This window comes from Pristiophorus japonicus, chromosome 10 (genome assembly GCF_044704955.1).
Source record: "Pristiophorus japonicus isolate sPriJap1 chromosome 10, sPriJap1.hap1, whole genome shotgun sequence".
Classification (NCBI taxonomy): Eukaryota; Metazoa; Chordata; class Chondrichthyes; family Pristiophoridae; genus Pristiophorus; species Pristiophorus japonicus.
The window spans coordinates 128512787-128520320 of record NC_091986.1 but is presented as its reverse complement, the minus strand read 5'-3'; the positions used below and the strand labels follow the sequence as shown (position 1 = coordinate 128520320).

At 45.6% G+C, this 7534-nt stretch overlaps 1 protein-coding gene across 4 annotated transcripts in view; it reads left to right on the top strand.

Annotated features, from left to right (window-relative positions):
- Nucleotides 1-1653: 1653 nt before the first annotated feature.
- chst10 (carbohydrate sulfotransferase 10) overlaps nucleotides 1654-7534 on the top strand; it is a 144560-nt gene continuing 138679 nt past the window's right edge. For 2 of the 4 annotated variants that reach the window (XM_070892073.1, XM_070892070.1), the window contains exon 1: nucleotides 1654-1743. The gene's annotated coding sequence lies outside the window, so the exon portion shown is untranslated. Of the gene's footprint in view, nucleotides 1744-1915; nucleotides 2142-7534 lie in introns of those variants that run through there. The other 2 variants (XM_070892071.1, XM_070892072.1) reach the window with 2 other exon arrangements.

Here is a 7534-nt window from a genome sequence, read left to right as displayed (position 1 = left end):
TGGTGATATTTCTCCAGCGCTTTGAGGTGTCCACTGTATGTGGTCCACATCTCTGAGCCATATAGAAGGGCGGGTATCACTACAGCCCTGTAGACCATAAGCTTGGTGCCAGATTTGAGGTCCTGGTCTTCGAACACTCTCTTCCTCAGGCGACCAAAGACTGTGCTGGTGCACTGGAGGCGGTGTTGGACCTCGTCGTTGATGTCTGCCCTTGCTGATAGTAGTCTCCCAAGGTATGGAAAATGGTCCACGTTGTCTAAGGCCGCGCCGTGGATTTTGATGACCGTTGGGCAGTGCTGTGTGGCGGGGTCAGGTTGGTGGAGGACCTTTGTCTTACAGATGTTTAGTGTAAGGCCCGTGCTTTCGTATGCTTTGGTGAAGATGTTGACAATAGCTTGGAGTTCAGCCTCTGAATGTGCGCAGACGCAAGAGTCGTCTGCGTACTGTCATTCGATGACAGAAAATGGGACGACCTTCGATCTAGCCTGGAGGCGACGAAGGTTGAACATGTTGCCATTGGTTCTATAGTTTAGGTCCAGCCATGACATGTGAGGATTCTTCAGCGCAGTCAAGTCCACCTACAACCCAAGCACCCAAGGCCCCACCCCACTGCTGGCCAAGAATGGGGAGACACTCATTAAGGACACTGAGGCAGCCAGGGCCTACTGGAAGGAGCACTTTGAAGATCTCCTGAATCGAGACTCTGCCTTTGACACAAGTGTACTCGACTCCATCCCGCAGTATGCTACCCGCCATCATCTCAGCAAAACCCCAGCCCTGCATGAGGTAGAAAAGGCCATCAGTCAGCTCAAGAATAACAATGCATCAGGAGCAGATGGAATCCCCGCTGAGGCATTAAAGTATGGTGGAGAAGCACTATTGGCATGAATGCATGACCTCATCTCTCTTATCTGGAAAGAGGATAGCATGCTGGGAGATCTCAAGGATGCTGTAATTGTGACCATCTTCAAAAAAGGGGACAAATGTAACTGCGGCAAGTACAGAGGAATCTCTCTGCTGTCGGCCACTGGAAAAGTCATCGCTAGAATCATTCTCAATTGTGGCTGAAGAACTCCTCACAGAGTCACAATGTGGATTCTGTCCATTAAGGGGTACAATGAACATGATCTTCACCACACAACTACAAGAAAAATGTAGGGAACAGCACCAAACCTTGTACATGGCTTTCTTTGACCTCACAAAGGCCTTTGACACTGTCAACCGTGAGGGACTATGGAGCATCCTCCTCCGTTTTGGCTGCATCCAAACGTCACCATCCTCCACCTGCTCCACGACGAAATGCAAGCCATGATCCTGACCAACTGATCCACCACAGATCCAATCCACATCCAGACCGGAGGTCAAGCAGGGCTGCATCATCGCGCCAACGCTCTTCTCGATCTTCCTCGCTGCAATGCTTCATCTCACGCTCAACAAACTCCCCGCTGTCTCCACTAGGAGGGCCCTGGACCTGCAGTTCCGAATGTCGCCACTGGGAGGGCCCTGGAGCTGCAGTTCTGGCTGTCGTCACTGGGAGGGCCCTGGAGCTGCAGTTCCGAATGTCGCCACTGGGAGGGCCCTGGAGCTGCAGTTCTGGCTGTCGTCACTGGGAGGGCCCTGGAGCTGCAGTTTTGAATGTCGCCACTGAGGCGCTATTGGCCGTTGTCATGGGCGCTCGGGTGGAAAGCGGTGCTGGGGCCGGTTTTGCGGTGACGGTGGCTCCTTGGATCCGGAGTTGAGAAGGTGGGTGAGGGACGGTGGCTGTTGGGCTGGAGGCGAATGCGGGGGACCAGTGCCTGGTTGAGGGAGCAGCGGGGTTTGCAGGTGTTGCTCCCGCCGCCGTGTTGCGGCCTGCGGGGGAGACAGTTCGTGCGGGCCGGTGGATCTGCATCATTTCAGTGAGTGAGCGGGGAGCCGAGCGATGGATTTGGTCTCCTCACATGTCTGTTACAGGGGTGGTGAGTGACGGCTTCACCAACAGGGACGATTGAAAGTCATGTTTACCTGGCAGCGATCACAATGGAGCCATTTAATGAAAGGTCTTGTGTGACTTTATAAGAGAGCATCACCTGAACATTGGGGACACGATGTCAGCCTTGAAACCACGACTCTGTATCAATTGTTTATACTGTTAAATTTAGGTAACGGTTTTATTTTCAGTACTATTTGATGAAAGGAAATCACTTGCATTTAGACGTTTCAAACTACAGGATGTCTCTACTTTACAGCCAATGTAGGGCAATTAGGGATGGGCAATATAAATGCCGGCCATGCCAGCAATGCTCACATCTCAGGAACGAATAAAAAAAAGTAAGTAGTCACAGTTGTAATGTGGGGAACACAGCAACCAATTGCGCACAGCAAGGTTCCCACAAACAGCAAGACATAAATGACCTGATAATCTATTTTAGTGATGTTGGTTCAGGGATAAATATGGGCCAAGGCACTGGAGAACTTTCCTGCTCTTCGAAATAATGTCATGGGATCTTTTACGTCCACCTAAGAAGACAGAAGGGGTCTTTTTTAACGTCTTATCCAAAAGGCGATATCTCCATGCACTACTCCCTTAGTACACAACCACAACCTTCTGACTCCGAGGGAAAAGTGCTACCAATGACCCAAGGCTGATATTTACATTCATTCTTGCAGAATCTTTGAAAAATAGTCTGTTAAGAACATAACAACATAAGAAATAGGAGCAGGAGTCGGCCACCTGGCCCCTCGAGCCTACTCTGCCATTTAATAAGATCACGGCTGATCTGATCATTGAGCGCTCCACTTCCCTGCCCACTCCCCATAACCCTTTATTCCCTTATTGCTCAAAATCTGTCTATCTCCACCTTAAATATATTCAATGACCCAGCTTCCACAGCTCTCTGGGACAGAGAATTCCATAGATTTATAATCCTCAGAGAAGAAACTCCTCATCTCAGTTCTAAATGGGCGCCCCCTTATTCTGAGACTATGTCCCCTAGTTTTAGTTTCCCCTATGAGTGGAAATATCCTCTCTGCATCCACTTTGTCGAGCCGTCTCATTATCTTTTATGTTTTGATAAGATCACCTCTCTTCTCAACTCCAATGTGTATAGACCCAACCTATCTTCATAAGTCAATCCCCTCATCTCCGGAATCAACCTAGTGAACCTTCTCTGAACAGCCTCCAATGCAAGTATATCTTTCCTTAAATACGGAGACCAAAACTGTATGCAGTACTCTAGGTGTGGCCTCACCAATACCCTGTACAGTTGTAGTAGGACTTCTCTGCTTTTATACTCCATCCTCCTTGCAATAAAGGCCAACATTCCACATCCTGATTACTTACTGTACCTGCATACTAATTTTTTGTGTTTCATGCACAAGGACCCCCAGGTCCCTCTGTACTGCAGCACTTTGCAATTTTTCTCCATTTAAATTATAATTTGCTGTTTTTTTGCCAAAGTGGATAACCTCACATTTTCCCACATTATACTCCATCTGCCAAATGTTTGCCCACTCACTTAGCCTGTCTATATCCCTTTGCAGATTTTTTGTGTCCTCCTCATAATTTGCTTTCCCACCCATTTTTGTATCATCAGCAAACTTGGCTACATTACACTCGGTCCCATCATCCAAATCACTACTATAGATTGTAAATAGTTGAGGACCCAGCACCGATCCCTGTGGCACCCTACTAGTCCACTGTTTGCCAACCCTGAAAATGATCCATTTATCCTGACTCTGTTTTCTGTTAGTTAGCCAATCCTCTATTCATGCTAATATATTATCCCGAACCCCGTGAACTTTCATCTTGTGCAATAACCTTTTATGTGGCACCTTATTGAATGCCTTCTGGAAATCCAAATACACCACATCCACTGATTTTCCCCTATCCACCCTGCTCGTTACATCCTCAAAGAACTCCAGCAAATTTGTCAAATATGATTTCCCTTTCATAAAACCATCCTGACTCTGCTTGATTGAATTTTGCTTTTCCAAATGTCCTGCTACTGCTTCCTTAATAATGGACTCCAGCATTTCCCCAACAACAGATGTTAGGCTAACTGGTCCATAGTTTCCTGCTTTTTGTCTGCCTCCTTTTTTAAATAGGGGTGTTACTTTTGCGGTTTTCCAATCTGCTGGGACTGCTCCAGAATCCAGGGAATTTTGGTAGATGATCACCAATACATCCACTATATTTGCAGACACTTCTTTAAGACCCTAGGATGTAAGCCATCAGGTCCAGGGACTTGTCTCACATTAGTCCCAATATTTTACCGAGTACTAGTTCATTAGTGATGGTGATTATATTAAGTTCCTCCCTCCCTATCGCCCCTTGATTATCCACCATTGGGATGTTTTTACTGCCTTCTACCGTGAAGATCAATACAAAATATTTGTTCACCGTCTCTGCCATTTTCCTGTTCTCCATTATTAATTCCCCAGTCTCATCCTCTAGGGGACCAACATTTACTTTAGCCACACTTTTCCTTTTTATGTACCTGTAGAAACTCTTACTATCTGTTTTCATATTTTGTGCTAGTTTACTTTCATAATCTATCTTCTCTTTCTATCATTTGTTTAGTCGTTATTTGCTGGCTTTTAAAAGCTTCCCAATCCTCTAGCCTCACACTAGTCTTGGCCACATTGTATGCCTTTGCTTTCAACCCTTATTTCCTTAGTTTGCCATGGATCGTTATCTCTTCTCTTATAGTCTTTCCTTCTCTTTTTTTTATTGCGAGTTATGAAATATCTCCCTAAATGTCTGCCACTGCTCATCAACCGTCCCATACTTTAATCTATTTTCCCAGTCCACTTTAGCCAACTCTGTCCTCATACTTTGTAGTCTCCTTTAATTAAAGAGGAATTTTTTGTTTGTATATTGGTGTATCAATAAATATTCGATGAGCTGCACATGTGAATGTTATTTAACCTGATACGAGTTTTTAAAAACCATAATTGGTTCTTTAATTTGATAAGGTGCCATACAAGACGTTATTACACAAAATCAGGACTCATGGTATTAGGGGTAATATATTCGCAAGGATTGATTAATGGACAGAAAACAGAGAGTAGGAATAAATGGGACTTTTTCAGGTTGGCAGACTGTAACGAGTGGGGTACAGGGCACCGCAAGGATCAGTGCTGAGGTCTCAGCTATTTACAATCTATATTAATGACCTAGATGAAGGGACTGAGTGTAACGTATCCAGGTTTGCTGATGATACAAAATTAGATAGGAAAGTAAGCAGTGAGGAAGATGCAAAGAGGCTGCAGCAGGATATAGTCAGGTTGACTGCGTAGGAAAGAACATGGCAAATGGAATACAATGTGAGGGAAGTGTGAAGTTATCCACTTAGGTAGGAAAAACAAAAAAGCAGAATATTTTTTGAATGGTGAGAGACTGGGAAATATTTGCACTCAGAGGGACCTGGCTGTCCTTATACATGAATCACAGAAAGTTAACATGCAGATACAGCAAACAATTAGGAAAGCAAGTGTTATGTTAGCTTTTGTTACAAAGGGATTAGAGTATCAGAGTGAAGAAGTCTTACTACAATTATACAGGGCATTGGTGAGGCCACACACCTGGAGTACTGTGTACAGTTCTGGTCTCTTTACCTGAGGAAAGCCAAACTTGCCGTCGTGGGAGTGCAGCAAAGGTTCACTAGACTGGTTCCTGGGACGAGGGGATTGCTCTATGAGGAGAGATGGAGTAGATTAGAAACATAGAAACATAGAAAATAGGTGCAGGAGTAGGCCATTCGGCCCTTCTAGCCTGCACCGCCATTCAATGAGTTCATGGCTGAACATTCAACTTCAGTACCCCATTCCTGCTTTCTCGCCATACCCCTTGATCCCCCTAGTAGTAAGGACCTCATCTAACTCCTTTTTGAATATATTTAGTGAATTGGCCTCAACAACTTTCTGTGGTAGAGAATTCCACAGGTTCACCACCCTCTGGGTGAAGAAGTTCCTCCGCATCTCGGTCCTAAATGGCTTACCCCTTATCCTTAGACTGTGACCTCTGGTTCTGGACTTCCCCAACATTGGGAACATTCTTCCTGCATCTAACCTGTCTAACCCCGTCAGAATTTTAAATGTTTCTATGAGGTCCCCTCTCATTCTTCTGAACTCCAGTGAATACAAGCCCAGTTGATCCAGTCTTTCTTGATAGGTCAGTCTCGCCATCCGGGAATCAGTCTGGTGAACCTTCGCTGCACTCCCTCAATAGCAAGAATGTCCTTCCTCAGGTTAGGAGACCAAAACTGTACACAATACTCCAGGTGTGGCCTCACCAATGTCCTGTACAACTGTAGCAACACCTCCCTGCCCCTGTACTCAAATCCCCTTGCTATGAAGGCCAACATGCCATTTGCTTTCTTAACCGCCTGCTGCACCTGCATGCCAACCTTCAATGACTGATGTACCATGACACCCAGGTCTCTTTGCACCTCCCCTTTTCCTAATCTGTCACCATTCAGATAATAGTCTGTCTCTCTGTTTTTACCACCAAAGTGGATAACCTCACATTTATCCACATTATACTTCATCTGCCATGCATTTGCCCACTCACCTAACCTATCCAAGTCGCTCTGCAGCCTCACAGCATCCTCCTCGCAGCTCACACTGCCACCCAACTTAGTGTCATCCGCAAATTTGGAGATACTACATTTAATCCCCTCGTCTAAATCATTAATGTACAGTGTAAACAGCTGGGGTCCCAGCACAGAACCTTGCGGTACCCCACTAGTCACTGCCTGCCATTCTGAAAAGTACCCATTTACTCCTACTCTTTGCTTCCTGTCTGACAACCAGTTCTCAATCCATGTCAGTACACTACCCCCAATCCCATGTGCTCTAACTTTGCACATCAATCTCTTGTGTGGGACCTTGTCGAACGCCTTCTGAAAGTCCAAATATACCACATCAACTGGTTCTCCCTTGTCCACTCTACTGGAAACATCCTCAAAAAATTCCAGAAGATTTGTCAAGCATGATTTCCCTTTCACAAATCCATGCTGACTTGGACCTATCATGTCACCTCTTTCCAAATGCACTGCTATGACATCCTTAATAATTGATTCCATCATTTTACCCACTACCGATGTCAGGCTGACCGGTCTATAATTCCCTGTTTTCTCTCTCCCTCCTTTTTTAAAAAGTGGGGTTACATTGGCTACCCTCCACTCCATAGGAACTGATCCAGAGTCAATGGAATGTTGGAAAATGACTGTCAACGCATCCACTATTTCCAAGGCCACCTCCTTAAGTACTCTGGGATGCAGTCCATCAGGCCCTGGGGATTTATCGGCCTTCAATCCCATCAATTTCCCCAACACAATTTCCCGGCTAATAAGGATTTCCCTCAGTTCCTCCTCCTTACTAGACCCCCCGACCCCTTTTATAACCGGAAGGTTGTTTGTGTCCTCCTTCGTGAATACCGAACCAAAGTACTTGTTCAATTGGTCCGCCATTTCTTTGTTCCCCGTTATGACTTCCCCTGATTCTGACTGCAGGGGACCTACGTTTGTCTTTACTAACCTTTTTCTCTTTA